Source organism: Hyaena hyaena, unplaced genomic scaffold (genome assembly GCF_003009895.1).
Source record: "Hyaena hyaena isolate Hyena2069 unplaced genomic scaffold, ASM300989v1 scaffold_749, whole genome shotgun sequence".
NCBI classification, from domain to species: domain Eukaryota; kingdom Metazoa; phylum Chordata; class Mammalia; order Carnivora; family Hyaenidae; genus Hyaena; species Hyaena hyaena.
In genome coordinates, this window is record NW_024081383.1 from 559,900 (window position 1) to 567,348 (window position 7,449).

The following is a 7,449-nucleotide window of genomic DNA, read 5'->3' on the forward strand; positions in this document are numbered from 1 at the left end:
CATGTTCGTAATCCATTCCGGGTGGGGATTGCCAACTCAGTGGTGGGAGGAGAGAAATCCCATTCAAACAGGCTTGTTTTCTGGAAGCAGGATTACTCGTTCCCTCCACTTCATCTTCTTCCACAAGGACACAAAGATAAACCGTATCACACAGCGGACTACATAAAGACAGATGGTTTTATTGCTAGCGCGTGAATTTATTTGTTTAATCCTCGAAATAAATATTTTATTGATGTCCATTAATGCTTTTATTTATTAAGGTTGGTAATCTATATAGATTAAGGGACTATACGAAAAAACTAAATTATATCCATTAATAATCCTTTAGATTGTTTTATATAAATATATATATACAATGAATGTTTAATACATGTACATTTTGATGAGATGAGTATGGCAGGCAATATTATCAAAAGGGGAGCTAAGAGTCTCTTTAGAGTAGAAAGTGTTATTGTGGCTGGTGATGGCAGGAGCAGCATTTTCCCAGAGAAACTTTTGGACTGTTTTCTATTTTGTTCATAATCCTAGTATTTGGTGTTTTTACTACAAGCACAAACATCTGAAAGTATACTGATTCATGTGACTATTTAAACTCTAGACTTTTAGATACCTACATAATTCCCTGCCCAGTAAACACGCTTCAAGTTGCCCCCACTGTTTTAGAGCAGAAACTGGTTTGTACATAATTTTACTGCTTTTGTTTTTAGCCCTTCTCTCCCTGATCCTCATGGTGATGCACAGAACGTCGTAGACTCCAAAAAAGGACAGCGCTAGAAGATGTGAGCATATTCAATTTGTAACACAATCCTGCCATTTAGGAGTAGAAAATGTATGATAAAAATCAAGTACTACACGCAGATCATTTTAATTTTCTACTTTGCTTTAATGCAATATTGTTTATTTACTTCATGTATTGTATTCAGAGAAACTCCTGTATTGTTTCCTACTTTGTGAAATATATTTTTATAAATACCTTTGTTGTCATCACTTTTTTTTTCCTAATCAGATGAAGACCTGTTAACAGACATCAACTCTAATTAGAATTCTAGAATGTTCTACTAAATCATCCCAACTATCACTTTTATTTGTAAGAGTCTTTATTATAAAGAAGCAGGCAAGAGAAAAAACCTGGCCATGATCACACAGCAACAGGGACATTAAAGGAACGTAGTGTACCGAAAAGCTAGTCCAGCTGTGCGGGCTGGGTCCTCCTGGCAGCAGAAGCTGGAACAGAGTTAAGAGTAAAAGAGAAAAGAAGCAGGAATAAGCAGGGAAAGACTTCAGAAAGGAGTACAGGTCTAAAACCCATAGAAGGAAGGTGATCAGTAAGCAGATTTGGCAACAGAGATCTAAATCGCAATACAGATCTGATCAACTTCTGCCAAATGGGTTCTGAGTGAAAGACTGCTTGATGAGGGCTTTCTCACTGGGGAAAACATAGTTGGGGTCTAGTTCCTGTGCCATTTCAGTCCTTGGCTTAGGGTTGCCTGGGAAGAGCATGATTTCGGCTAGAAAACTGAAGATATCAAATCCTGAAGACTGCCTCCAATGTGACAGAAACAAAATGTTTGAATATTGGAATTTACAACTATCTAGGGACTTAGTTGACTCAGCGAGTGCCTGTTGCCTGAGAACAGTTCATGTTTCATGCTTACACCTCTGGGGTTTCTGGACACTTTTTCTTGAGGTAAAAGTAATGGTCCAAAGTAACTTTATGTTACAGCTTGACAGTCTCTAAAACAAATACTTAGTGAATGTAGATTATTAATAGTAGTTGCAATAGTAACCAGTGGTAATATTCTGACTAAACCAAGGTGAAATCATTACCTTTTTACTTATTTCTTGTATAACAGACGCATCTCTAGTGTACTTTTCAATGAAGTGCCATAGATTACATACAGACATGTCTGATGGGAAAACTACACTTTCCTTCAGGAATATAAAATGTATATCTTATAATCTTGATAATCAATAGGATAAAGTTTATATGGTGGTTTTGGATGATAAGAGATGGTGTCTGGCATACTAGTTCCCTAAAACTTACCTCAAAGTTTACTTTGCCCAGGAAGGGAGAATGAAAGCATTAATATCTTGGCAATTTACCATGCCCCCACCAAACTAGCATTTTTGTGCTTTTAAAGCTCATTTAAGGTTTCATAATATGGAATCAAGTAAATAAAAACAAGTTCAATAGAACTTTTAGAGTACCCTGAATTTACATAAAGATCCAAGGAGTGCGTGCACATGCACACGGACACACACACCTCAATTTAAGTACTTTGTATTTTAGCAATAGACTTATTCGGACTTCCTCAATCAAGAGGTTGAGGTTCCCAACCTGTTTCAAGATTTGAATACTCCATGCTCAACTCCTTAAATAATACATTTTTTGAATTTTATCACAGCAAGTATTTTTATATCTGCATTGTTTTCTGTTGCAGTAATACTGACATATGTCTTTCATATACATGTGTGGTTAGTTTTCAAATAAAATGCTGATTCAGTTCACAGGCATTTTAATGTGACTGTAGGTTTCTATTGTGTCCTAAGCATTAGTTGTTTTCCATTCTTAAAACTCACCCCTGCACAAGGTTTCTCTGCCTAACAGCAAATAATGTTGAGTGGGAATCAAGCGAGACAAAATTATCTCCCTCTGCCCACCTCACAATTCAAAGTTCCTGTCTGGGAAACTGACACATCTCTGGGTGACTGGACACCACGGGGAATCAATTCAGCCCCAACCCTTTCTACTATTCCAACAAATCACATTACAAAAATATCTTTTAAATATCCATTCATGTTTACCATAGAATATTAAGAGCATACTCCTTACAGTAATATTTTAAGAGTACAGTTACAAGATTAAACATAGTTTATAATAGGATGGTTAAAATATGCTAGAAATTATACTCAAGTATTTAAAAAATACTTTTTAATGTTTATTTATTTGTGAGACAGAGAGACAGAGCACAAGCAGGGAGGGGCAGAGAGAGAAGGAAACAAAGAATCCGAAGCAGGTTCCAGGCTCTGAGCTGTCAGCACAGAGCCTGACATGTGCTTGAACTCTCAAACCACGAGATCATGACCTGAGCCGAAGTCAGATGTTTAATCGACTGAGCCACCCAAGTGCCCCTATACTCAAGTATTGACACGCTGCACAGAATTGTGATTTCTGAAATATAAACTTGACAGTGAAAATGCTTTGGAAAAATGTGCAGGTGCTTGTGTGTATGGAAAATAAAACTTAGATCTGGCATCACCAGTGAAAGTTAGATGCTTAGAAAAAGTCAAATGTGTTTTGGGGAGAGTTTCCCTAATCAGATGCTTAAAGTAAGACAAGTCTATGCATAAGAGTTGGAAATCTCCTAGGAGCAGCCAGATTCTACACTGAGACTCTTCTGGTCTGTGCTGTATTTTGGAGATGGAAAAGCGGGTGCTGAGAGCTAAGTAGCCAATTACTCTTTATAGCCACATAAGGACCAGGGGCAAGGAGGCCCTTCCAACAAGTTGTATTATGCGATCACTGGCTTTGCAGGGAATCTCACGAATGTATAACATTCTGATTGCCTTTTTGATTGAAAGTTCCATCTGAGATCAGGACAGTGCAACCAGTAATAAGATTTCAAAAAATCCCATCACTGGCACTGTGGGAAAGGCTGAGCGTGACTGAAATCACATCATTGTCAGTCAAAAAGATAAGGTAACAGTGGGCATCACTATAAAAGCTATATAAATGCACAATTTAAACATGAATATCAACATGGAAAAACTATATATATTTATATATTAAATATAAATATATGCTATATATTTACATACACACATATATATGTTTATATTTATACACACACATATGCCAAATTAGTTTATTGCAGTTAATCTTATATTTGTAATTTTCATCCCATAATCCCATGCTATCAAAACCCTAGAAGGGTAGCTTCTTATTTTTCTGAAACTAACCTTGAATTCGAAAGAAACTAGATTGAAGATAAACAGTTTTAAATGCATGTTTTTGTTTGAGAACAAAATAGTGCCTCATAATACCTGGGATGAGAATGAAATACATCACATTGTATTTTAGAGGTTCCTATATTATTCTGTTTTTGCAGAGAAAATAATTGTGGAATGTACTTTGCAGGTAATAGTTTTCAATATATTTTTATTTTCCTAATTCCAGCACTATTTTATTTGCTATACAAAGATTTTTTGCTGAGTAACTCAGTTGGCCAAACAGTGTTATACATACTGTTGTCACTGTGGTCATTGTCCTTTTGATGATTGTAGAAGACAGAAACTCTGTCATTAAAGTAGATGTTTATTTTTATTATTTTCTTCTTAGTCAACATACATTTATATATTCCATGGTATATTATTTTTTATTTATATGATACATTCTTTATATTAAAGATATTCTAGAGGCGCCTGGGTGGCTCAGTTGGTTAAGTGTCCTACTTAAGCTCAGGTCATGACCTCACAGTTCGTGGGTTTGAGCCCTGCATCGGGCTCTGTGCTGACAGCCAACTCAGAGCCTGGAGCTTATTTGAGATTCTGTGTCTCCCTCTCTCTCTGACCCTCCCCTGCTCACACTGTCTCTCTCTCTCTCAAATAAAGTTTAAAAAACATTAAAAAAAATTTAAAGATATTCTAATCCTAGTATTTCTGACCCAATCCTAGTATTTATGGGACCATGCAGTTTAAAATCTCACTGACTGGATAGAGTATCTTCAAGGAAAGAATTTGTCTCCTATGTGTACTGAACAGCACCCATCTCAGGAAATTGGTTGTATATTTGATAAAGCAAGATTAAATGAGATGGCATCTCTAAACTGATTCTCCTGTTTATAAAGTAGAGCTAGTGAATCGCTTCTAACCTAACTGTTGAGACTTTCTTTCTCAAGAATCATTCTGAAAATAGTATTTTGAGTCTAGGTTGAAGCTTAGGTTGGTCTGACATTAAAGCTCATAACTTTCAATTAAACAACACTCTAATCATAATGGAAAGATTGTAATGATAAGAAAGAGAATCTAAGTCATGTACAGTGAAATGGAAGAAGTGAGGGAAAGCTAAGTAACTCTAAGTGAGAACACTCAGGAATTTGTCATAGAGAAGTTTTCAAAGAAGATGGGAATGAAAGAATCGGTGGAACAGAAATCACAGCTTTTCAAACATCCAAAACTAAGAGGGGGACATTATAAAAAGATTATAGTTACAGATTAATGACAACATTTGGACCTTCAGAAAGACCAAAACAATGGGTGCTCAAAGGATGCTTTAGGTTTGCCTAAATTGTAGCATGTTTTGTCCATGAGAAAAAAATGAGGTTCAGAGACATCTTCAGGAATTTTTTGGAGTTAAACATAAGAAGTAAGAGAGACCAGAATTGAACTCTGGTCTTCTAATTCATTACGAGGATTGTGAAGTTGTGTTTTTGTGTATATGCACACTCCCCCCAAAACTTTGTCAGTTTCACTTAGCTCACAAGGCTAATAGACATTTGCTCGAAGAATCAATGTCTGGGACATTCCTCTTCCAGCTTGAGTTACCTGCCTTCATCTGACACACGTCCTGAGTATAAGTACTATCTCTTGCAGGTAGGTACCTTTATGAATAGATAACAGTTATCTCTATTATTATGCACGAATGACAGAAGGAGAGTTGTCAGAAGGAATAGCACAGGATGCTGTCTGAGGAGAAAAACTGTAGAAAACAAAGGCTTCAATGAAACTAGAGAGCATATAACTAAAGAAAATGAGAGATCACTGAAGGTAAATTTTAATTGCTTTGGCTCCCCTCTGTACATGCAAAGATATCCAGGGCCATCCTATGACTCTTTACAAATATGAGCTAGATTCTAAAAACTTACATTCCAATTGAATACAAAAATTTAGGAGTTAGTGGGATAATTCTCTCTTCCTAATATATGCATTCCTAACTACAACTTCACTTAATCCTTTTCTATTTTTCTCCCTTAATTCAACCTCTAAATTCTGAGAACAATTCTGTATTTATGAAACCTAATTGTTGCAAAAGTGAATGGATTATCTAGGCTCAAGGACAGAACTATAAATAATCATACTGCAAAGAAACTAAAAAAGATACCTTTCTAAAATTTTCTAAATTTATTTTCTACAAAATATGTGCTATGATAAGGAAACTCTTGTCTTGTCTTTCCAAGACACAGAGTCTAAGTGGATAAATTATAGAAGCAAATAAGTGATAAAACATTAGATTTCTCTCTGCTATGAAAAAGGTGCTTATGAACAGATAGTTTTATGAAAAGATAGAGAAGTAATAATCTAACCCTACCAAGGCATAGCATTCTGCTAGAGGATATGTTACAGTGAATCCTGGTGAGAGTGAGTATCAGTAAGTAATGACTGCTGGGGTAGAAAATCTCTCAACTTTACTGTTAATGCTTTTTACCATATGAATTCTCCATGTGACAAAACTTCCAATACCCTTACTTATTTAATAAATATTTGCTTAGGATTTCCCAGAAATCTGAGTGTTGGGAATATAGTACTCAACAGGACAGGAAGGTCTATTTCTTCAAAGATTTGGTGAAATAAGAGAAATATAAATGAGTAGAAATAAAAAAGTGAAAGAGAAGAAGATATGAGAGAGCACAAAGTAGACAGGAAATTAAATATTTTACATGGAGTGGACAGGGTAATCTTTGAGTTGTCATGTGAAGTTGCCAAGATAATAGCAATGGAAAAGCTTATGTTCATTGTTGTGCTGTGCTAAACCATATACAAGAAATAACATATACAAGAAATGAAAAAGAGGCATAGATCATAGTGGATGAGGGTGGAAGTGGCACAAGATGATGAGGAAAAGTAGTCAGCGACCATGGTATGCACATTCTCGTCAACCAGAGAAGCAGCTCAGGTTTACTTCATGTCTGTTGAAGAAGAGGTGAAAGGATCTAAAAGCAAAGGGATGGTATATTCTGGATTATATATTTTAAAAGTTCACTCTGGTTCTCAAATGAAAGGGATTTTAGGAGACAAGGATGAAAGCAGGAAACCCAGATAGAAGATTGTGGCAGGAGCCCAGGCAAGAGCTTATTTTGGTTTTGATTACTGAGGTGGTATTAGAAATGGAAGAAATAGAGTCCAGACATATTTGGGATATAAAACTGGAAGTATTGGCAACCGCATTGGATGTGTAAGGTGAAGGAAAGATGGATATAAGAGTGATCCCTAGAGTTTTTGACTTGAGTAACTATGTGATTAGTAGGGCCATTTATAGCAACTGGGGTGACTAGGAGAGGTTCTGGTTATTAAAGACAGACATCCTGACTCCTCTAATGACCCACAACAGAAGTGATAACAGAAACCAGAGTCACGTAGAATTTCCCTGATGGTGTGTATAAAGGACTTCTAGAAAATGTTACTACATTCTGATTCTTCTATATATCAATACCTGAATCAATAAAGCACACA

General features: G+C 36.0%; 1 protein-coding gene across 1 annotated transcript in view; it reads left to right on the plus strand.

Annotated features, from left to right (window-relative positions):
• The window catches only part of CDH8 (cadherin 8), a 242,569-nt gene extending 241,650 nt beyond the window's left edge, over positions 1 to 919 (plus strand). The window contains exon 11 of the mRNA XM_039218320.1: positions 708 to 919. The gene's annotated coding sequence lies outside the window, so the exon portion shown is untranslated. The remainder of the gene's footprint in view (positions 1 to 707) is intronic.
• The last annotated feature ends 6,530 nt before the right edge of the window (positions 920 to 7,449 follow it).